The sequence below is a fragment of the Neovison vison genome, chromosome 11 (genome assembly GCF_020171115.1).
Source record: "Neovison vison isolate M4711 chromosome 11, ASM_NN_V1, whole genome shotgun sequence".
Classification (NCBI taxonomy): domain Eukaryota; kingdom Metazoa; phylum Chordata; class Mammalia; order Carnivora; family Mustelidae; genus Neogale; species Neogale vison.
The window spans coordinates 69575658-69600712 of NC_058101.1; the positions used below are offsets into that span (position 1 = coordinate 69575658).

The window sequence follows — 25055 nt, forward strand, 5'->3', positions numbered from 1 at the left end:
GCTTTACAAAGAGGTCAATTTCACTATTCACTGGGATAGAAAAGTCAGTTTTGGGAGCCATTTAAAAAACCTAAATTGGCTTTTCTAATGAAGTTGAAGGCACCAGGGGAGGCTCTCTAGGAGGAACGGGAGGCAAGCATTTACAATTCTTTCTCTGGTCCTTTTTGCCAATTCTCCAACAGCTCCCTGCAGGGAAGCGGGCTTCTTTCAAGATTGTTTCAATATTAAATTGACACTAAATCAAGAGCACAGTAAGCCCCTTAACCTAGTCTTTTTAACTGAAGAAGATTTTGAAGGCAGCCAGGTCTCCTGTGGGGAACTGATGCAGAAGGGGGTAGACAGTAGATAAAACCACTGAAGAAGTTGGGGAATGAAAAGTTGAAATTAAAAGACTGTTATTTTTATTTTTAAATATGTCTTTCTGGTCTTGTATATCTTCCTCATTTCATTGTTTGTATTATTTGTTTTATATGGTGTGGGTTTTTTTGTTTGTTTGTTTGTTTGTTTTTGTGTTTTTTTTTTTTTTTTGTGCAAAAGAACAAGAACTACCTCTGAAACAATTTTCTCCATGTTATATTTAGGCCAAGACACTCCAGAGCGTCCTTTCTATACCTGCATGACACCTGGTTGGCTCAAGCTCTTAGGCAGTTTTTTCGTGCTTTTTAACAGACCTGAATCAAATAATAATGGATCAATAAAAGATTCCCTATTGTGTTTTGAAAGGATATTAAGAACCAGATCCTAAGTGGAAGGCCTGGTCCTAATGGTGACTAGATCTCTTGTCACCAATACAGAGCTGAGTATGTCATTCACTTTTCAAACAAAACTCCAAAGTATATACAGTGTATTTTATTATGGAAAAGGTTATCAAATGTATAAATGTCAGTACATTTTGTTATGCTGATGGTAGTTGCCTTCTATCTATTTATCTATCTATCTTGCAAGATAAGGTAAGATTGATTTTTAAAAATTCCATGAAACCAGAATTTAGTACTTACTTGTAAACTTAATTCTAGAAGGAAGGAGGGAATATAGAATATTTTCTAAAGAATTACTCAGCTGTACATGAACACGTACATTTATGTAAAGTAGAATTTGTTTCCTTATGAATGTTTTTTTCTAACAACTGTGAGGCTTTTTTTTTTTTTATAGGTGCGCCAATCTTTTTTTTTTTAATTTTTTAAAATTTTTTATAAACTTATAATATATTTTTATCCCCAGGGGTACAGGTCTGTGAATCACCAGGTTTACACACTTCACAGCACTCACCATAGCACATACCCTCCCCAATGTCCATAACCCCACCTCCCTTCTCCCAGCACCCCTCCCCCCAGCAACCCTCAGTTTGTTTTCTGAGAGTAAGAGTCACTTATGGTTTGTCTCCCTCCCAATCCCATCTTGTTTCATTTATTCTTCTCCTACCCCCTTAACTCACCACGTTGCATCTCCACTTCCTCATATCAATGTGAGGCTTTTTTTAAAGCTTTAGAATGTGAGTTGTATGGTGACTCATTCTATACCATCAGCTTGGGCTACTTTTTAAAGAAGTTTAGTATCAAAGATCTTGAGAATTAATACCACTGATTAGAGAATTTTGATTAGCTCTTCAAATGTTTTATGGACTTTTTGTTGGAAAATGACTCTGAAACAAAGAGTCTATGTAATTCTTTGAAAGAATTATAATTTCTTGATTTAAACCTACAGAAATAGATTATCATGAGCAGCTTGGTACTAACTGTTGAAAGTGCTCTTAACACGTTATTTGTGTAAGAGATTGCAATTTCAGAAAATTCCATTCAATTTGCAAATATTTATTGTCTACCAATATTCTGGGACCTTCGCTTGATCCTGGGTACTAGTCTTCTAAGAAGTCCATAACAAAGAAACATGTATTTAATTGCTGTGAGAGATTCATTTCCATTAGTGTATATCTGAAAGATTCATTTCCATCAGTGAGTACACTATGTACAGCAGTGATACAAAAACAGGACCCAAGATGTCTCAGGATATCTACCAGAAATGAGGATCTCCTAGCTGAGTCTTAAAGGAAGGGTATTTTCCAGGTAAATATACTATGGGAAGGCTTTCCAGAGAAAAAGGGAAATAACATGTGCAGAGTCATAGAGGCAAGAAATATCGTAGTGTATTTAGGGAATTGTACATAGTTTTGCAGTGTTTCTAGCAATAATCGTGCCTCGGATAAACCTCATTGGCTACGATACTGCCACAGTGTTTCTTATCAAGATCTTGCTCTCATTTCAATATTCACAAAGAAAATAAATAATATAGGAAATGACCTTCAGTTAGCTACTAAAGAGGATGACTTTGTACTGATTACAGGGTTCATTCTGGTGATGAAATGAATCTGCAAAGCATTTTGAAGACAAAATAAAAAAAAATATAAGATAAGAAAAAAATGATGTTCTAGAAAGGGCAGATGTCTGTAGAAAAAGTTTCAGTGTAGCTTTGGTGTCTATTCACGAGCTGTGGATCATAGGAGAATGAGCAAGGCAGACAGTATGACAGCCAAGAGTTGTTTCTTGGAGGCAAAGAGACATAGAGCAAAGTTCACTCAAGTCTGTCATGGTGGGATGGCTCATAGAACGGTACAAAGAGCTGGGCAGAAAGAGAAACAGGAAGGCTAAAAGGAGGGGCAAAGCCGAGATTGGTGCAGGGACAAGGAAGATGTCTCCCTGACAGTATAGATAGTGCTGGAGCCTGATAAGGATCAGAAGAGTGGGATGCATATGGTGGCTGAGAATCCCACAATATCCCACACTGTTGGGAGTGTCTTAGCAAATAACATCCATATCATTGATAGTCAGCTGGACTGTGTCCTCCATTCCTAGCAATGTAAATGTGGCACAAACAAGCCCATGGCCCAGCTCCTTGCTTTCCACATGTTTTCTGTTTCTGGCTGCCATCTTCCTGCCTGGATTTTGCCTGAAGAACTTTCACAGCTTTCATGACCTGAACAAGCCCAAGGTATCCGTTTTTCCTTCAGGGGTTTTCCTGAGGAAGGATGACTGAAAAAAGAAAGAATTAGCTTCGTGAGATTAAGAGTCACTTATGGTTTGTCTCCCTCCCTATCCCATCTTGTTTCATGGATTCTTCTCCCACTGGGTGTGGTGAAAAAATAATGAATACTGTTTTTCTGAAAATAAATAAATTGGGGAAAAAAATGTAACAAAAAAAAAGAAATAAAATCTAGTAAATAATCCTGAAAAAAAAAAAAAAAGAAAGAATTAGCTATGTCATTGCCCTCGTGTCCCATTTTGCTTTGAATTCTAGAAAAGTGAAAGCTGAATTTGCTTCCCAGCTCAGGCAACCCTAGAAGAACTTATGCTTATCTATTTCTGTATACAAACCCCAATCAGAGCCTTATTGAATTCTGAATGGTTACTTTCTCTTTTTCTCCATTTTTTTTCCTCATAAATTTTGTACTCTGGTATTGTAGCTATTTTGGAAAGTCTTCTGAAACCCTTTTGAAATGAATTAAAAATTAATTAGGAAAAATAATCAAATAATGTTTCTAATCTCATGCATCCTTTGGCATAATCCTCTCGGTTCTTCTCTGCCTTGGAGCATATTCTTGATTCCTTGTCAGTGGGTCAGTTTCATATCTTTTTCTATTTGTTATTCCTTCTAAGTAACTCTCAGCACTCATGAGCTTTCAATAAAAATGAAATCCCTCATTTTTCTTGTGGCAAAACTCTTTGTTTCCTACCAGGTTTTTCAAGAATTTTGAGATTTTTTTTTTCTTCCTGAAACCATGACTCTTTCCAGTGAAAGGGAAAGAAAATCCTGCCATACATCTGATTTTTTATCTCCAAAACTACTTAATTTTTAACAAGTCTGGGTCATCATCCCTTATCTCCTATAAAATGGATATATACTGCTCTTCAATATTTGGTTTGGATGACCTGCTATCTAGCTTCTGGAGAATGGAGATAAAGAAGAACATAATCTTTCCCTCAGAGATTTTTTCTCTTAACGAAGATTTATTTTTCCAAATTTTAAATTATATATGAAACCCAAGGATAAATGAAAATTATCTTTTATAACTGAAGTTGTTTCTTGGGCATGTTATACACTTTAAAACACATTAAATACTACACTGAAGTTCAGAGTGGCTGATAGGAATTATCAAAGGCGATAAAAGTAGTTTGGGGATCACTGATCTTTCTTTGCATGAAAATGGTGTGAAGACATTGTTGGTCTGTGTTTTATTACTCAAAGTGTCCCTGTGATTCTTTGACATCACCTGAACTCCAGCCTTCATTGTGAATCCTGACTACTGAGTATCAGGGCAGCTGATACTCAGAGAGCCAACTAGACTGAGTCTGGTTTACAGTTTGAACTTTGTTTCTTTTTTTTTTTTTCCAATTTATTTATTTTCAGAAAAACAGTATTCATTATTTTTTCACCACACCCAGTGCTCCATGCAAGCCGTGCCCTCTATAATACCCACCACCTGGTACCTCAACCTCCCACCCCACCCCCCCCCCGCCACTTCAAGCCCCTCAGATTGTTTTTCAGAGTCCATAGTCTCTCATGGTTCATCTCCCCTTCTAATTTACCCAAAAGCACATACCCTCCCCAATGTCCATAACCCTACCCCCCTTCTCCCAACCCCCCTCCCCCCAGCAACCCACAGTTTGTTTCGTGAGATTAAAAGTGAACTTTGTTTCTTGACTTTGACCCAAGATACAACTATAGATTGCTTATTCAAGGGGCAAAACGGTCATCAGAATTTCTCCCTACTCAGGGATCTTAACTTGTGGTTGGTAACTTTGTCATTTCCTACTGAAGATTGTCTTAACTTTAACTTTTTGTTAGTTGAGAACTGGAATCTTCACTTAACCACACTTAAACATTTAAACTCTAGCATTCTAGAGAATTTCTCAAAAGCTTATGGGTTATCTAGGGAGTAGAAACCGCAGTCTTAGTGTGTTAGAAGCATTCTAAGTCTCAATTCCAACTTGATTCTAGAGTTTGGAAAATCTGATCAAAGTTTAGGGGCTCAGTTATACCCAATGTTGAAAATATGCCTTCTGGAACTTCTAAACCTGTGCCTTGTAGTTTGTTACTAACTTCAATAACTCAGTATTTAAAATCAAATATCTATTTATGGCTCGTATATTCTATGCAGTTAATTTTTTGTTATTATGTAGCAATGCATATTTTTATATACTCACTTACTTAAGTCAGTTGTTTGGTAAATATTTTTAATGCTATGGACAAATTTGCACATAGAAATGTATTTGATTCTAGAGAAAGTATAATTGATGTGGGAGTTTAAAGACAACTTAAGCTTGGTAGGAAAACTCTTAATCATTTGTATTTTTAGAAATGGTTGTAGATAGTGGAATTTCAGTAGAATGAAAGTAGACCATATCAAAAAGCCATACTATGAAATTTTCACCATGGAAGCCACTAAAATATTTATTGTTTATAAAACATTTCTTTACCCTTGAACAGTCTTTGAAATATTATTCACTAAAAATGTCTCCCCAATGAAGGATTTTTCTAAAGTGCAATTGGCTTTTTTTTCCTTACCTCTTCTCTGAAGTCAGGAAGGTTGTATAAAATGGTAAATATTCAAATGTTCTTGTAAAGTGCTATATATTCTCTTGCCTCAGGCAAGTATAGGACTGTGTTGGCAGAAGTCAGCTTATTACTATTAAGTAATGTTGCTATGGCTTGTAAAATTGGGAAGCAGCATATATGAACCCACAGCATTCCTTTGGTACCTCACTGACTATTATGCTTTTCAGAGTTATGGAAGACATACTTAAGCCTGACTCAGGAAATAATGTAAAAAAATTAATTTCCACCTTTTGGGCAGCAGTTTAAATATATTAAATTTTAGAGGTGTTCAAAGTCACATATATGTTCTTAAATTTTAGGCATTTTAAGTCACACATATGTTCTTTAATTCACTTCCTTTTATTTATATATAACTAGCATGTAGCATTCAAATGGACCTTTTGTGGTTTGAACTATCACGCTGGCTAACTTTTTTTTGTAGTCTTGTGCCAATTTAGTTCAGTTAAATTTTGCCAAATAATTAGTAATGGGGAAGTGTCTGTTATCTCATGTAGGATTACTATGACCAACATATATTTAATTAAAGATATTTTGGCTTTTTCTTTTAAGCTGAAATGTCTGTTGCTAAATATCAAGATTCCTTTTCAAAAATAATGCCACTGAACTATCAGGAAAATCCAATCAAGTATTAATGGCTCTACTAAATCAAACTGAAAGACTGTTTTTTGTTTTTTGATTTCTTAATTTCAAACTCCCTTTCTACCATTTTCCTAAATTCTCGGGTCTTTCTTAGTTTTGTGGCTGTAGAGCTTTTTGGGAATTACTGGTAGTGGAGTTCTCTCTTGCTTAAGTACTGGAGTAGAGGGAAAGACCTCTTTATAGTAGATGTCATGTTGTCAACTTAGAGTAATCTCCAGTCTGAAAACATTGACCTATTCATAACTCTGCAGCACCCAATCATATGCTCTTGGATACGTTATATGAAACTTTCTGGCATTAATATCTTGGTTTCCCATGAAGGATTAAATATGTGCAATCTTTTTTGGCAGAGCCATTCATAAAGGTTCAGATTTCCTCCTAAGAATGTCTTATTTTGTGTTGCTTTGCAGAAGCCACATGAAATCTTGGGAAACCTATCCACTGGGAATTCTTGTTGGATGGCAGCAAGTGCTCCATTTACAAACATGCTAAACACAAATATCCCAAAGAAAGTTTTATTTATGTATATGAATTGAAGGAGTTTTGCAATTGAAAAAAATCTAAGTTATACTTTCCCTGACTTATTTATTGTTACTCCATCTCCACAAATACCCTATGCTTTAGCCTCCCCAAATCACATCTAGTCCTGAAAAATACTATGGCTCTCTTTTCACTCTCTGTTTGCCTAGTATGTCCATCAAGCCTGGAAAACATACATTCATTTTTCCTGACTCAACTCAAGTGCCCATTCCTCTTTAACGCTTTCCCAAATACTCTTCCTTTTTTCCAGCAGATTGGTTTTGATATTCCCTTTTTGAATTTTTAAAAATTTTTTTTGTTAACATATAATGTATTACTTGTTTCAGGGGTACAGTTCTGTAAATCATTAATCTTACACCATTCACGGCACTCACCATAGCACACACCCTCCCCAATGTCCATTACCCAGCCACCCCATCACTCCCACCCCCTCCTCTCCAGCAACCCTCAGTTTGTTTCCTGATATTAAGAGTCTCTTATGGTTTGTCTCCCTTTCTGGTTTCATCTTTCCCTCCCTTCCCCTATGATCCTCTGTCTTGTTTCTTCAATTCCTCATATCAGTGAGATCATATGATAATTGTCTTTTTCTGATGGACTTATTTCGCTTAACATATACCCTTTAGTTCTGTCCATTCAAGTCATTGCAAATGGCAAGATTTTGGGTTTTTATGGCTGCATATTACTCCCTTTTTAAAATCACCCTGTATTTGTACCTGTTGTAATAATTAATTGATTATATTGAAATTCTCTTTTTTGTTTACATATGTAATCATATATCCCCAGATCTTCCAGGCTTGGAGAGTAAAACATATGGTCATAATAACTTGAGAAAAAGGCATTTGTCTGGCTTCTTTCTCCAAAGTTAGTAGTCATGGGATGTCCTATATGAGCCTGTTAAGTAGTCCTGTTAATTTTCAAGTGGTAGATAGCATTTTTTTCTTTTGTATTATGTTCTATTGATGTCCCTTGGAAGGCACCATCACCAAGAAGTCCTATTTAGTGCTCTGAGTGTCTTACAGAAGTTTTTATAAATTACTCTTCTGGTATTTCCTCTTCCACTAGACACACAAACAAAACACAGTGAGAAAAGATGTCCTTTTATTCTAGAGCTACAGCATTTAAATACAGGAGGAGCTTGTTTTTATATGTAATTTTTATATGTAATACGCATGTGCTATATTAAAAATGACTTAGAAGTTCAAGGCAGTATTGTTAGAGAACAAAAAAAATGCATAAGAAAAGTTTTGACTGAGGTGTTTCAGTTATCTAGAAAATGTTATCTCAAATTGCAAAGATAAATTATTCTGAGAGCCTTTCTCCCTTTATCACATATGTATGTGTGAATACATATGTGATATATAATAATTACAATACCTTTATTGTATAATACATTCTTCCTTTCCCCAAAGCTAAAATAATCTTTTTTTCTTTTACTTCTTTACAATCCTACTGATTGATATCATATAGGTACCAAAGTTATTTTCTATTAAGTATTTTTTTTTAAAGATTTATTTCTTTGGCAGAGACAGATCACAAGTATGCAGAGAGGCAGACAGAGAGAGAGGAGGAAGCAGGCTCCCTGCCAAACAGAGAGCCCGATGCGGGGCTCGATTCCAGGACCCTGAGATCATGACCTGAGCCGAAGGCAGAGGCTTTAGCCCACTGAGCCACCCACGTGCCCCTTAAGTATTTTCATAATACCAGATTTCCAAAACAGCATACTGTTTCTTTTGATAATGAAATGCCAGATATCACTTCCCTTTGTCTGTCTCTCAGAATTCCATGGTCAGAATCCCTGGGAGGAAGATATTTTTACCTTCATACATCAATACTCAATGGAAATATTTTCTATCTTGCTGCAGTAGGGAAAGAACTTTGTTATTTGTTTTTCAAGGGATTATACTCTTTTTGTTCAGAAATGGTTGTTATAATCATTAAATACTCAAATTAAGACATTGAAAATTATTAAAATATGAATGCAAAAGAAAAGAATTGTGGTCTTTTCATAAGTTAATCAAAATAATTAAAATTAATTTGAATCTTTTGGAAAAGAATCCATAAAAACTGCCAAAGTTGATGTGGGAAGACAAAGAGATAACAATTTTAAAAATCTAGATTTATTCTATATAAATTGTTTTGTAAGTATCTTTAAATTCTCACTTTTGTTTTGGGGATCCCCAAGACCACCCCCAGGTTTGATGATTCACCAGAAAGACTCACAGGACTCAGAAAGCTGTTATACTCATAGTTACAGTTTATTTCAGCAAAAAGATACAGATTAAGATCAGTAAGATGAAAGGTACATAAGACAGTGTCTAGAAGAGACCAGGCATGAGTTTCAGTGTTCCTTTCACAGTGAGGTTATATGGAGAACACTCAACTCTCGCACCAATGATAGGTGAGATGTGTAACGTTTGCCAGCCACGGAAGCTCACCTGAACCTTGTGTCCAGGGTTTATATTGGAGTTCAGTCACATAGGCATGGAGGCCACATGACAGACCTGACCTATTTAGTTAGTGTCTAGCTCTGCTGGGTGTCAAAATGATACAGTGCTCCAGAGCCCAAAGTAAATAAAATAAAATTAAGTTATATTAAAAAAGAAAGAGAGAGAGAAGAGAGACATTCAGTATACTGCTTTCTTAGCATAACCTATATGCCATGGCCTGAGGTCTCAGGTATATACAAAGACAGTCTTATCAAGTAAGATATTCCAAGAGTTTAGAAATTACCTCCCAGGAACCAGTTAAGAACAGGTCCTTTCATTGGAATGTATAGGATTTGAGCATGCAAAGCCTGCCAGTTTAACCCTTTATTGGAGTTTTTCTTAAATACAATGTAACCGTGACGCATCATTTCACTTTGGAGACAGCCAAGCTGAAATGATGCATCACAGTTACATTGCACTTAAGAAAAACTGTGGTCCACCAATTCCCCATGGATATACTCAAAGAAAAAGCCTTGTTCCAATCTCAGAAGACTGACAAAGGTGTGTGTGTGTGTGTGTGTGTGTGTGTTTCAGTTGAAGTAAAACATTTAAAGCAGCACATACCATTTTTTATTCATTTTTTAAATTTTTATTTAAAAATTTGACAGAGAGAACACAAGCAGGGAGAGTAGGAGAGAGGGAGAGGGAGAAGCAGGTTCCCTCATGAGCAGGCAGCCTGATGTGGAGTTTGATCCCAGGACCCTGGGATTATGACCTCAGCTAAAGGCAAATGCTTAATCACTGAGCCACCAGGCACACTAAGATTTCTCTTTTATATTGGCTTTTTAATTTCCTATTTGTCGCTAACTCATCTGCCAAAAAGTGCATCTAATGAGCTTTAAATGATCTTAAAATTCTCATAGTCATGAAACAGCATACAACATAAAGACAGAGTGAAGATTATAAATATATAACATATATAGTATTTGTATTTATATAATATATAATATGTAATTATAATGATAGTATATCATATATGTGTGTATGTATACATGCACATGCACACCATATATATATGTGTGTGTGCACATATATATACATATATATGTATATAAAGAAACCAAATTATTCTCAACAATCATAAATAGAAATGGTACAAAAACCATCATCATCCAACATGTTTAAATACTGATCCTTACCTTGTGCTTCTTTGCAGATATGGCTCCAAACTTCAAATATCAAATAAAAGATACTGAAATAGACAAATAAAAGATACTGAAGTAGACACATGTAAGGAAACAAGCAACAGTGTTTTAAATTGGGGATGTGGAGAGTCCTTTTTTTTTTCCAATTTATTTATTTTCAAAAAAACAGTATTCATTATTTTTTCACCACACCCAGTGCTCCATGCAAGCCGTGCCCTCTATAATACCCACCACCTGGTACCCCAACCTCCCACCCCCCCGCCACTTCAACCCCTCAGATTGTTTTTCAGAGTCCATAGTCTCTCATGGTTCACCTCCCCTTCCAATTTACCCAAAGCACATACCCTTTTTGCTCTTCTTTGTGCTCCACAGCATGCCACTAGTGAAACAGACCTATCTCCACACAACCTTAACCCCCTGCCCACTGCAGAGAGGATTTGGCTGCATATACCAAATCCATGGGATCAGATCCTCTCCTTGCTGCACACATTTTTGTTTTACACAACTGCATGTAACTTCTCTACTAAAGAATCTCTTTTCTGCACACAGGAAGGGTCCCTGCCAGCTTTCTTAGGACTGAAGGGGAATATCAACATGATTATTCTAAAGATATTCAACTGTGCAGCATATTTTAGAACTATAGTAACCAGCTTAATATTAGGTAGGGGATCTGACATGGAAGACAAAGACTATCAGTGAGTGAGCCATCACTATTTTTATAGAATTACCTATATTTTATTTAATCAGTTATAGCACTTTAATGATAAATTAGTAAGAAGTTATTTATTTGGATTGTGCTCTGCTGAACCTCACAATATCCCAACCTCCAGTGCTCTAGATTCAGTCTTACAGAAAAATTATTTTTATACTCAGTGCACAAATTCATTGTTAATTTTTTGGCATTTTCACTCAAGACCTCTGTAAATATCTAAATAATAATCATAAGAGTATAAAATTAAATTTTTTATCTTAAATCATCTTCAAAATAATTTCAATAAAAATGTGAGAACAATCGAAAAGTATTGATAGTCACATTTTGTCCGTGAGAAAAATAAATATATCGAGTAATGAACTATCGATTGAATGTTGATGAACTCGAGTTTATCTTGAAATTTCTATCTTGGATTGGTGAACAGCTAGAGTTTGATGTCTCTTCACTGATTATGAAAGCGGGTGGGTTGGAACAGCTCTAAGAAGTACAGGTTCCTGACATTTTCTTAACAGAGATACCTATGCATACAATTTAATTAATCTAACGACTTATTTATTACCATCTTTTTGCACAACAAATGCTAGGTGCTAGTGGGAGGAAAAATCAATATTGTATTGGATAAATATACAGAATAATTGGTACTTATGAAGGTAGGCTTCATATAGAAGCAAGGCAATACATTTTGTTCTAAAACAAACATTAAATATTTAACATGTACACAAAATTATAAGGCAAGCCTATAAGTGTGATTATTTTCTTTCCAACTAAAAATTACATACCATAAAATTAGCATCAACTTGTACTTCCTTATTTTCATGCATTGCATGAAGACAATATTACGGAATGTGTTGGTGTATCATCTCTGTATGTTAAGAGTATACTTCATCTCCCAGCTCTTGTTTTTTGCCTACATGTTTACTCCATGATAAGGCTAGTTAATTATTTTGTCTGAATGAAATAGAGTAGATGATACAGTAGTGATCGAGTCGATGAAAAAATTGTACACTTTTGTATGTACATCAAGATAGTTTAAAATACTGACTCTGTTGACCTCTTATAATATAAAATTAGTGTTCATTTTTATTACTTAAGCTGCATTATTTATCTTGATTAATGTAATTTTAACTTTATTTTATCCAATAAAATAAGTTGCTGAGTTTATCCTGAAAATTACTGTAGTTTTATTTTCATCTATCCCTAAATCCTGTAAATTACTGTAGTTTTATTTTCATCTATCCCTAAATCCTGGCTAGTAGATGAGGAAGTTATTCTATAACAGTGATGTACAGGAAAGGATCAGTGTAGTGAACCCAATTATCTGGCTTCTCAAATTTTTTTGTAATGAACCTGCTCTGCAACCCATGTCATTCATGTCTTTGAATGAAAGTGACCCTGTCTTAGGTAGAAATTATTATAGGTGATTTAGGGATGATATGTCCTCCCCCCCCTTTTTTTTTAAAGAGAGATTGAGAATGAGGCACTAAGGGCAGGGGGAGAAGGAGAGAGAGAAATTTTAGCAGGGGCTTAAGCAGGGCTCAGTCTCACAACTCTGAGATCGTGATTTGAGCCAAAATCAAGAGTAGGACACTTAACTGACTGAGCTGCCCAGATGCCTCCAGTGATGAAATTTTAATGGAATATAGAATATTACATGTATTTTATCAGTGACATAATATAATAATTTTAAAGATCATTATTATATTTTATATGTATTGTAGAAATATTGTTCCTTTTCTAGTGTTTATTATTTTATGGACATCAATGACAGAAACTTCAAAAAAGGATATAATAATACTTCAGATTTTTAAGGTGTTGTTTTTGTTTTTTGTCTTTATTTATTTATTTTTTTTAAGAATCCTTGTTAAGGTTAAATTGGGTAAGTATTGTTTTATAACCACAAGGAAGAAAGAGAGAGAGTGAGGGAGGGAGGGAGGGAGAGAGGGAAAAAGAGAGTCTCCTGTCAAGGAATTCCATTAAATATTCTCTCTGGGGGAAAAATGTGTCAAAAAACTAGAGAAGTTGTGGAAATTGATAGAATAAATTAACTTCTTGTAAAATCATTTTCCACATCATTAGAACATTTGTTTTCAAATGTCAGAAGCAGATGAAATAATTTTACTAGAGATATTGTTTCAAGGATGAGACTAAAAAACTCACAAAGCACTAGAACAAATGGAGGATACAATACCTTCCAAAGGTATATATTAAGACTAAATTGCACATTGGGTAGAAAAAATAGTGCTTTTTCTGACTGAACTTTGGAGTTGTTTCTGTATGGACTTGGGGTAATTATACATGATGAAATATTGTACAGCATAGACAGCAATATCTGCCAGCTGTATTTATTAAGATTGAATGTACATGGAGCACTAAAATGCCATACAATACAATTTGTTATGTTAAATTTTAAGAAATTTCAAGGCAGATTAAAAATGACATTAGAACAAATTGACTATCTTTGCCTTCTGCTATAAATCTTCCCCTATTATGGGCTTTTTCTTTCTTTATCATTAACAACCTTCATTTCCTTGGCTTAAACAGACATCTACCTCCTTGAAAAGCCTTTAATTTTTTCCTTTTCTTTTTCCTCTTTTATTTTTTTTCTTATTTTTTTGACTTCTATTATCCACATGTTTGCTTTAATGCCAAAATTAATGACACTTTTAAATGTATTCTTTCATTTTAAGCTTTAGACACCTGACCTTTCCTGAGTACATAATCTCTTTTTTCTTCAGCTTTCCCCAGTTACTCAAGGGCAGCTAATTAAATAGCATCCATAGCAGAGGAGGAGAAACAGCCACACTTGCTTGCAATGCCTTTCATCTCAGCATTAAACTGCACTTAGAGAGCGCCGAATCCCAACCACTAGAATTCATAAAATCTGGTCTGGTTCAATATACTATTCCATGTTTAAGACTTACAGTCCTGGAATCCTCAGGTTAAGTGGAATCAGTTGCCCTGAACAGGATGTTTCTCTTCTTTATATTATAATAGGGATATAATGCCTGTGCTAGGAAATGATATTGACCTCAGATCCATGGCTCATTAAAAGACGGTACAGAGTTTAGAAAAACTGGTACTAACATAAACATGTGCTTTAGACTGTTTAAAGCACCATGTAATTGCAGTTAATTCTAGCATAAACTGAGTGAAACTATAGGAAAGTGGGATTTTATGTCCTCCATGTCTTTCCTTATGCTCCACAAGTAAGTGAAACCATATGATAATTGACTTTCTCTGCTTGACTTATTTCACTCAGCATAGTCTCTTCCAGTCCCCTCCATGTTGCTACAAAAGTTGGGTATTCATCCTTTCTGATGGAGGCATGATACTCCATTGTATATACATGGACAATATCTTCTTTTTTGTTGTTGTTTTGTTTTAGAGGGTTTTAAAATTTTTTTTAATTTAATTTTTTTTCAGTGTTCCAAGATTCATTGTTTATACACCAAACCCAGCACTCCATGCAATACGTGCCCTCCTTAATACCCATGGACCATATCTTCTTTATCCATTCATCCATTGAAGGGCATCTTGGCTCTTTCCACAATTTGGCAACTGTGGCCGTTGCTGTTATGAACATTGGGGTACAGGTGGCCCTTCTTTTCACTACATCTGTATATTTGAGGTAAATACCCAGTAGTGCAATTGCAGGGTCATAGGAAAGCTCTATTTTTCATTTCTTAAGGAATCTCCATGCTGTTTTCCAAAGTGGCTGCACCAATTTGCATTCCCACCAACAGTGTAAGAGGGTTCCCTTTCTCCACATCTTCTCCAACACATGTTTCCTGTCTTGTTGATTTTGGCCATTCTAACTGGTGTAAGATGGTATTTCAATGTAGTTTTGATTTGAATCTCCCTGATGGCTAATGATGATGAACATTTTTTTATGTGTCTGTTAGCCATTTGTATGTCTTCTTTGGAGAAGTGACTTCAATTTCTAACTAGCTTGCAGGTAACTCATTAAATAAAAAGGCTTAAAATATGCACTTGCTGGAAACTGCTTCATGTCAAGCAAGAATCTTTGATTCTATGATTTTCTATCTTTTTTCCTTTTCATGGTTATTAGAAATGAATAGCTAGCTATAAATAAAGGTTCAGGTTGTTTGGCAATAGTTATTTTAAAGGGGAAACTAAATGCCTTTTTAATTTGGAAACAAACCTAAAACAAATGATCATGTTAGTTAAAGTGCTTCCCTTGGGGGATGTGATAGGTAAGAATGGGCAATAGGATTTGGCATGGAGTAGATAATCTTGGAATGCAGTATAGCTGCAAGAAATATTTTGATTTGCCTTCCTGTTGGTTTCTTGGCTGGGGTTCCTGGCACAAAGTGAGAAAATCAAATTAATAGGAATATGTGAAGTTTTAATATTTTATGTTAAAGTGCCATTTTAAAATTAGTCTAAAAATAATCAAGCTGGGTTTGAATTCACCATCTAAGACCAGTAATTAGATTTATGCACTGTGATGTTATGGTTCCAAATCAGAACTCAAAGTGGATGAAGAATAAGGCTGGCTAAAACCAGCCAGCTTGTCCATGGCTGAAAAGAAAATGGAACAGATAAGAGAGACATTACATCTTCACTAAACGTTGTCACCCATTTCTAAATTTAACTGCTCAAGTTTCCAGTGTCTAAATAAGATCATGGTGTATCCATTTTTTTCCATTATGTTCAGCTAGCCAACATATAGTATATCATAATGTTTTTGTTGCAGTGTTCAATGATTCATCAGTTGCATATAACACCCAGTTCTCATCCCATCGTGGGCTCTCCTTATTACCCATCACCTGGTGTATCTATTTTTTTTTAAATGTATTACACAGTGAATGGTATTAAAAGATATCTAGGTCTTATTGCCCTCTGCCTGACTTAAGGAGAATGTTCTCTTCATACAGTGGGAGTGATCATTTGTTTTTCTGGGTAAGGACTGATTCCTCTATATAGAATCTTAAGGAGTCTTCCATAGAATAGTGTTTTCTGCTCGATGATCTCTTGTCAACTCTTCATCTTCTAGAACTCAAACCTCTATCGCTTCTTAACGTTTTGGCTAAGATCAAGTGTAGAACTCAAACCTCTATATGGGTTTGAAGTGCTGATGGTGCCAGAGAATAAACTGTCTCCATCAACCACATGCCAATGACACACAATTCCTATAATGGTCTTCTTTTAGTGAATCTCAACCTTTCTATAAATATTATTTTGGAATACCTGCTTTACTATCCTGAAATAAAATTCAGAGATATCATGCAACCTATGTATATACATAATTTTTTTTTTTTTAACGGACCCAAACTGGGTTTTATTGAAATGTCAGGAGCAGACACATGTCAAAGTAGTAAAGGAAGGAAGGAAGGAAGGAAGGTGGTGCAGGCTGTGAGGTGGCAGGGGAGGGGCAGGCCCCATGTCCATGGCCCTGGCATCCCCTCTCTCTGCCAAGGGCTGAGTGGGTACAATTACCCAACACCCCCCCCCCCCCATGAAATAGCATGCTTAGGCCTGCAGGGCCTTTGCCCCCTGGACTGTGAAGGCTCCAAGAGGGACCGGAAGCACTCATTTTTGTCTCTTGTGAGGGAGGAGAAGGAAAGGTTTCAGAAGGAGAGGTACAGCTGGGGATGAGGGTGGCCGGGGCAGACTCTCCTCCTGGGAATCTGTACCCAGTCTGCGGTCCTGGATGACAGAGGGGAGCAGCAGTGAAAAGAGCTGAGGGTCCGGCCCTCAGGGAGCCAGAGCCTCCAGCTGGTGGGGACTTGAGTCAGCCCTGAACAGAGGGCAAGAGTTCAAGGGAATCGAAGATGCAGGCAGTTCCCGGTTGGCCGACTGACTGACGCAGTCCTCAGAGCTGGGGGGGCTCAAATTCCGTGGGACAAAGAGGAGGAAGACGGGAGAATCCATCCCTAGCAGGGAGGGGGGACGAAGGGGACACAAGGTGGTCTCTCCTGACCGGCCGAATTAGGTTAGTTCCACATTGTTGGTGCGGTCCAGCACACGGGAGCCACAGGTACTGCCCCCCAACTGAAAATGACTCTCGTAGAGTGTGGGGCAGAGGTGCCAGCAGTTGGCTCAGTAGATGCCCAGGTAGGTGTAGACATCAGGCTTGTAGGTGAGCAGACACTTGATGCCTGCCGCACGGATGGCATCGCCTCTAGCACACCCAAGCAGTCCGTGAAGTCATCCGTGTAAACACAGATGACTTGGCGCCCCCCCCTCCCTGGCCCGTGGGCTCACCTTGGCCACCTGAAGCCGGCCCTCCACCAAGCCCGAGCAATGCCGGCCCAGGCATGGTCCAGCTTGAAGCCAGGTGCCAGGTGTATCAGCCACTTGCCAGAGAGCACGTGATGTGTGATGGCCAGCTGGCGTAGAGTGCTCGGTGTGATGGGCTGCCCACTGGTCTGCAGAGCTTCCCAGGCTGCCTGCAGGCCCTGCACATCACCCGAGTTGGGGACATAGCCCTGCCCATATGCCACAATCCAGCCCACAGGCTCAGAGTTGGGCGAGGCAGGGTCCCCATAGCGAGTAACTTGGGAGGGTGGGTACTTGGCCAACCAGGCATCCAGCTCGGCGGCAGGTGTAGTGCGGGCATCAAACACCAGCCAGGGGTCCATGTCCGCTGCCATGGCCTCTGCGGCCAGGTGTTCAGCAGTGAAGCCATCCTCACGGCCGCCTGGAAAGTCTTCCACCTCCATCTCTTCATTGGGCTCCGAGTGCGGCGAAGGCCAAAGGATGTATATACATAATTTTAAAAATAAATTTAATACTAGGAATGGAGAAATACAAAGTATATTAAGTTAGGGGCTCCTGAGTGGCACAGTCCTTTGAGCATCTGACTCTAGATTTTGGCTTGGGTCATGATCTTGGGGTCATGAGATCAAACCCTGCCTTGGGCTCTGCACTCAGTTTGGAGTCTGCTGCAGTTTTCTCTCCCTCTCCCTCTCTCCTTCCCCGATCTATCTTTCTCTAAAATAAATAAATAAATCTTTAAAAAAAAGAATACTGCATTACTAATAAATAATATGTCTTTCAGTAGGTAAATACTCATGCAGGACTTTACCAGAGGACAAAAAAATAGCCCTACAATTTTTTTTTAAGATTTTATTTATTTATTTGACAGAGATCACAAGTAGGCAGAGAGGCAGGCAGAGAGAGAGGAGGAAGCAGGCTCCCTGTGGAGCAGAAAGCCTGATGTGGGGCTCTATCTCAGGAACCTGGGATCATGACCTGAGCCAAAGGCAGAGGCTTTAACCCGCTGAGCCACCCAGGCGCCCCAGCCCGGCAATTTTTTTTTTTTAAGATTTTATTTTTATTTATTTGACAGAGAGAGATCACAAGTAGGCAGAGAGGCAGGCAGAGAGAGAGGAGGAAGCAGGCTCCCTGCTGAGCAGAGAGCCCGATGCGGAGCTCGATCCCAGGACCCTGGGGTCAGGACCTGAGCCGAAGGCAGCGGCTTAACCCACTGAGCCACCCAGGTGCCCCGAGCCCTGCAATTTTTAATGCCATTTCAGTTTCCAGAAACTTTTAGGGGATTCTGGTGATCCCATTAAGATCCCTGCTTTAAAGAATATATATTAACTCTCTTCTCAAGTATTTGGATTTTAGATAGATGTTTTCCTGACTTGCTAAAGCAGCAGGACCCTGTCTTCTAAAGAAATCATATTCAGAAGTATAATATATTGGTAGTATATAAAGCAGACAAAAGCTCTTCCCCACTCCAGTCCACGGCAGTGGCTATCCCTGAAACACTGCAGGTCTAGGGGCCTGGATATCTGATTGTTTCAGTGACATTTTGAGAAATAAAAATAACTTGAATTAGATGAAGGAAATCTTTTTTTATTAGTAAGGAAGTACATTTTTCCTTAAACTTTCCTTTTTTCCCCCTTAGAACAATACAGTAATTCCCTCAGCCTTATTATTAGAAAGAATATTTAGGGATTAGAAAAGATACATTAATGTCTCTTGAGAAGATGTCTCTGGAGTGTTTTATACAATTCTTCATTGCACATTTGTTAAAGGAAATAACAAATGTTTGAGTGCATGATATGTTCTACTAACTAAATGGTGGTCTAACTTTAGGTCAGTTATTCATGTCTAAAATAAACTAATTTGAGGACAGGCTTTCTAACATTCTCTCCAGTTCAAAATACAGATTGAAAGTTTAACTTGTGAATGGATGGTGATATATACAATTTTCCTTTTACTAACCTTTTCTGTATCTTTTTATGTTGAGTGACAGATCTCCTTTATATTTAGTCTTCTTTTTTGTTGTAGCACATCTCAGAATCAACATCTTTTAGAGTCAGAAGAAACCTGAAGAATAGCTATCTCAATATCTAAATTAAAAAAAAAAAAAGGAAAAAAGGAAACAAAGCCTAGGGATCTACATTTTTTCCCCAAGATCACACACAAAGTCAATTGCCTAATGAGAAACATATGCTGGAGACAATCTATACCATCTAAAAAAATACTTTCCTGAACATAGCTTAAATTTTTACTATTATTTTGGACGTTATCGGATACTTAGAATTAAATCCTCCTAGCAAAACAAGATTATTTTTATTAACTGGCAGGAACCAGAAATGTTGCAGGACTAGAGGAGGTCTGATATGGTTGACCTGTGGGTGACTCACTTCCTATTATATTCTAAATGGCCAGTCAGCAGGCCTCATGGGCTTCATTCAAGAGACCATCAGCATAGTCTTCTAATAAATAATGCCATAATGGTCTGTCTTTATTTTTCTATTTCTTCTGAAAAGGTCAATTCATATTTTATTATTAATTGATCTCAATATGGCAGGAGTCTTTCTCGATATACTCTAAGATTTAATGGAGATATATATATCTCCATTAAATCTATATATATATAGATAGATATATCTATCTATCTATATATATATCTTGAAAACTTACTACCAGTATTGGATCAAAACACTACAAAACCCTATCCATAATGCCAGTAGTTCCCAAGTCCACATCATCAACACCTGAGAAAGCTTTAAGATCACATTGGCCTAGACTGCACCTCACACTTACTCAAAGAGGAGCTCTAGAGATGGAGTGCATGCAGGTGTGTCTTAGGACAGATTCTCCAGCATCCAGATTCTGAACACATTTACATTTTTGGAGGGATAGGAAGGTTAACTGAAAAGTACGTTGAAGATAACCCTCATAAGAAATTGGAAGAAAGGTGGGCAAAAGGAGAAGATGACAGAATGCAATTACAATATAGGGAGGCCTCTGTTGACTTTATGGGGAGCCTTGGACATGGCCCTAAATTAAGGAAGGATGTGGGGCCCAGTCATTGGAAGCAGGCTCTTCCTGGATAGAAGTGTAACCTAGGGATACAATTTCTGTCTGCCATTTGGGCCTTGCTTAGAGACTGAACTATGACCTATCAACAGGCAACAGTCTTAGCAGCAAGGGAAATGAGTCTGGGGCCTGGCAGCTTATCTAAGTGCTGGCTCCACCCAGATTCACTTGCTTTATTTAGTAACTTTCCTCATCTAGAACAGCTTTTCCTAGATTGTGGTTGGTTTCTTTTCCTGGCTAAACACAAAAAAAGAAAGTTAGTATGACCAACTTTAGTCATGCTTCTACTACAACTAATACTCCATCAGCTTGTAATCATTCTGGATTACATTCACCCTTGGCGGGAACCTCTACTGGTCTTTATGGCTTAGCTAGTGAGCTGATCCAAGTCTCTAAGGGGTCTGAGCTCCAATTCCCCTTGCCTATCTCAGGCTAAGGTCCACCATCATACTTGCCAACTTACCATTGACATTGGGTAAGAGGATACAAAGAATTGCCCAAGTCATCTACAGATTGCAAATGTATTACTTAATGTCCTCACTGAATAACAACATCCTTACCTCCTCATGACAATCAGTCAACAACACTCACAGAAGTATAACTCCTTCCCTGTCTACTAGTATTTTGATATGAAGAGCCAAGGGTGACGGGCAGAATTTATAGGTCAATATTCAACAGGACTCTCTCTAAACTACTTGTAAATGCAATGCAATCTCAATATGAGTGATTTTTAAAAATAGAAACCAGCATGTTGATTTTAAAATTTGGAAAGGTGAAGGAACTAGAATAGCTGAAATATTTTTTAAAGATGGGCAAAGGTACAGAACTCACACTATCTAATTCCAAGATTTAGTGTAAAATATAAAACTACAGTAATCCAGAGAGTGTGGTAATAGAAAAAGGATAGATGTACAGATGAATAGAAAAGACTGGGAACCTCAGAAATAGGTTTATACATACACAATCAAGTGATTTTGACAAAGTTACAAAACTAATTCACTGGATAAAGGTAGTCTTTTCAACAAGTGATACTGGAAAAATTAGGTATCTATATGCAAAAAATGAACTTGAATCCATACCATGAACCATATATAAAAAATAACTCTATATGAATCATAGCTCTACATGTAAAAGCTAAACTTCTAGAAGAATACATGGGAGGAAATGTTTGTGACCTTTGGTACAAAGATTACTTATATATGATACCAAAAACATGATCCATAGAAAAATTATAAGTTAGACTATCACAAATTATTATTATAAATAAAATATAAAATATAAAAAATATAAAATATAAATAAAATATAAATTATTATTATTATAAATTAGACTATCAAAATTAGAATTTTCTGCTCTTCAAAAGACTGGCCAGGCCACAGGTGGGAAGAAAATACTTGTAAAACCACACATCTGGTATAGGGATTATATAAAACCACACATCTGGTATAGGGATTATATTCTAGAATATAATAATAATAAACTCAATAAGAGAACAAAACAACCCAAACCAAAGCAAAATAATTGAAGAGACACTTTTCCAAAGAGGTAAGCAGATAAAAATTAAGTACCTGAAAAGATGGCCAGTATTATTAGTCATTAGGGAAAAGCACATTAAAGCCACAAAGACCTATTAGAATGTCTAAAATTAAGGAGGGAGTAGAGAAAAAAGACAATAAAAGACCATACCAATACCAAGAACTGGTAGGGATCCAGAATATTCAGAAGTCTCAAATGTTGCTGGTAGGCATATGGAACAGCTGCTTTCAAAAACAGTTTGGAAGTTTCTTATTGAGATCAACATATACTTACCATATGATTCAATAATCTTTCTCCTATGTATTTGCTCAAGGGAAATGGAAACTTCTGTACATACATAAGTACACAAAAACTTGTATGTTTGTAGCAGCTTTTTTCATAATAGTCAAAAAATGGAAATTATGCAAATATCCTTCAATTGGTTAATTTATAAACTATGGTACATTCATACAATGGAATACTACTAAGCAGTAAAAAGGAATGGACTACTGATATATAGAGCAATATAAGTTATACTAGGTGAAAGAATCCAGACTTGAAAGGATACATACTGTACTGTATGATTTCATTCTGGAAAAGGCAAAACTATAAGGAAAGAAAACAGTATCAGTCATTGCTAGGCATCAAGGAATAGGTAAGGGTTGATTGCAAAGCAGCATGAGGATTTTTTTTTCTTTTTAAATTTTAATTTTAATTCCAGTTTAGCTAATATACTGTGTTATACTAAGGAAATATTTTGGAGTTATTGTATACCTTGATTTGGTAATGGTACCTCAGTTATATGCATCTGACAAAACTCAGAAATGCACTTTGTAAAAGGTAAATTTTACAGTATATAAATTATATCTTTGTAAAGGGGCGCCTGGGTGGCTCAGTGGGTTAAAGCCTCTGCCTTCGGCTTGGGTCATGATCCCAGGATCCTGGGATCGGGCCCCGCATCGGGCTTTCTGCTCAGCAGGGAGCCTGCTTCCCCTTCTCTCTCTGCCTGCGTCTTTGGCTACTTGTGACCTCTATCTGTCAAATAAGTAAATATATCTTTTAAAAAAATTGTATCTTTGTAAAATAAAACTTTTAAATGGTTCAATGGGGCTTTTATTATGTCCCCTGCTAGAAGTTGTTACTTTTGGGAATTAAGACTTCTAAGCCCTCAGAATCTAAAGTTTTGCTTATTTTTTTTTTAAGGTTTTATTTATTTATTTGAGAGAGAGAAAGAGTGAGAGAAAGCATGGTGGGGGGAAGGTGAGAGGGAGAAGCAGACTCCCCACTGAGCAGGGAGCCCAGTGTGAGGCTCTATCCTGGGACTGCAGGATGGTGACCTGAGCCAAAGATAGATGCTTAACTGACTGAGCCACCCATGTACCCAGAACCTAAAGTTATGGAGATGAGAAGCACAAATTTCCCAGTATCAGTGGCAATGATAGTACTTAGGACAATATGTATCTTTACCCTTGTTTTCTAGATCCATATGTTCTACCTAATTCAAGTTGCACTATCATACAGTGAGATATGTAGAGTTAGGTAGATATGTAGAGATATGTAGAGATAGGTAGAGTTGCAACAGATTTACGAAGTACAGGAGGTTTTCAGGAAGAAGAAATTTTAACAGCAGAAACCAGGAGGCAGGAAATGCATAGCATGTTTCAGTCTGTTTTGTTGGAGTGCTAAGTATGGGCAGGAATATACTGGGATAAAGTCTGCAAAGGAAAGTTGACTTATACCATGAGGTTATGCTGAAAATATTGTATATAATTCTGTAATACATTAAAGGGCTTTGAGAGACAACTTGGCAGACGATCATAGCTGCACTTTAGGGAGATTGGTGGATCAGCAGTACTTAGGATGGATTTATATGGTTCAAGAGTAAAGGTGGTTGCAATGACCCTGTGAATTTCAATATAGCCTGCTTCCAAACCCCAGAGCATTAGTGTTTTTACCTACATCTACATTCTCATTCCCATCTAGATCTCTAGAATTTTCTTTTATGGTTGGGTGAAATTTCAGGCTTATCTTAGCTTTTCAAGTAAGTTTACATTAAGGTAGTTTGGTTTTTCCTTGCCACTGACCTTAGGCATAAATACCTATACTTCTAGTTTTCATATTTTAGAGGACAAAGATTTAACCCTGAATCATAATCCCAGCAGTTGGTTCTATAGCCAATTAACTCTATGCAATCATCTATTCTGAGACTTCCTTCTTGGCCAGAAGGGCCTGTGAACTCTTGTCATTTTTCTTGCTCTTGAAAGCCTCATATTTTTCACTATCCATGGATAGACTGTTCCTAGACGTATAAAGTGCAAGCCATATGCCTGGTTCTTTACGTGAGAACTCATTTAATTTCTAAAATAAACTCCCTGGAGACATTTTCTCAGAAGGAGACAAAACTTAGAGAAGCTAAATGGCTCATTCCAATTTACACAGCCGGTAAGCAACTGAAACAGGACTGGGACCTAATAGTCTGATTCCAGAAACTATACTCCCAGCCTCTCTGCTATGTCCAGGTAAAGGCCATAGTCAAACATGTCAGTGTATTACTGTAACTGGGCTTGGCTGTCTCCACTTTGTGGAGCTGGATTCCATCAGCATCATGATTAGTACCTGATGTTGGAAGAACCTTCCAATACATAGATAACAATGTCCCAGCCAAGTGGGTCAGGACTCTGAAGAAAGAGACTGGAGGACCTGTCAGAAGACAAGAAAAAGCCAAAGCAGGAGGACTAGATGAATGTACCAGGGGTAGAGAAAGATTGAGCAGGTACACAGATACTGAGAACTGCCCCCAGTTATACCATGCAAGCTAGAAGTCTTACTGATGACCCATCTGGTAGTGGTTCTATAACCCCTTATGCTGTGAGGATGGTCAACATAGCTCCAGAATTTAGGCTTTCAAGTGCCAGACCATGAAGATTGATCCAGCCTCAGGAAGACAGGTGTTGACAGACATGTCATGTTCAATGATTTCCTTTATTTATGAAGTCCATGCTTAAATATATGGGTGGGCATTTGGTGTGTGTATTTATAGCTACTGAACTCCTGCCGCCATTAAAATCTAACAGAACAGCATGAAAATAGCCTCAGGCTGTGTTG

The 25055-nt window shown here is 37.3% G+C and overlaps 1 protein-coding gene and 1 pseudogene across 5 annotated transcripts in view; one reads left to right on the plus strand and one right to left on the minus strand.

Moving 5' to 3' along the window:
• The window catches only part of INPP4B (inositol polyphosphate-4-phosphatase type II B), an 830572-nt gene that overhangs the window by 183719 nt on the left and 621798 nt on the right, over window positions 1-25055 (plus strand). The window lies entirely within an intron of this gene.
• Window positions 17085-20941, minus strand: LOC122890244 (annotated as a pseudogene).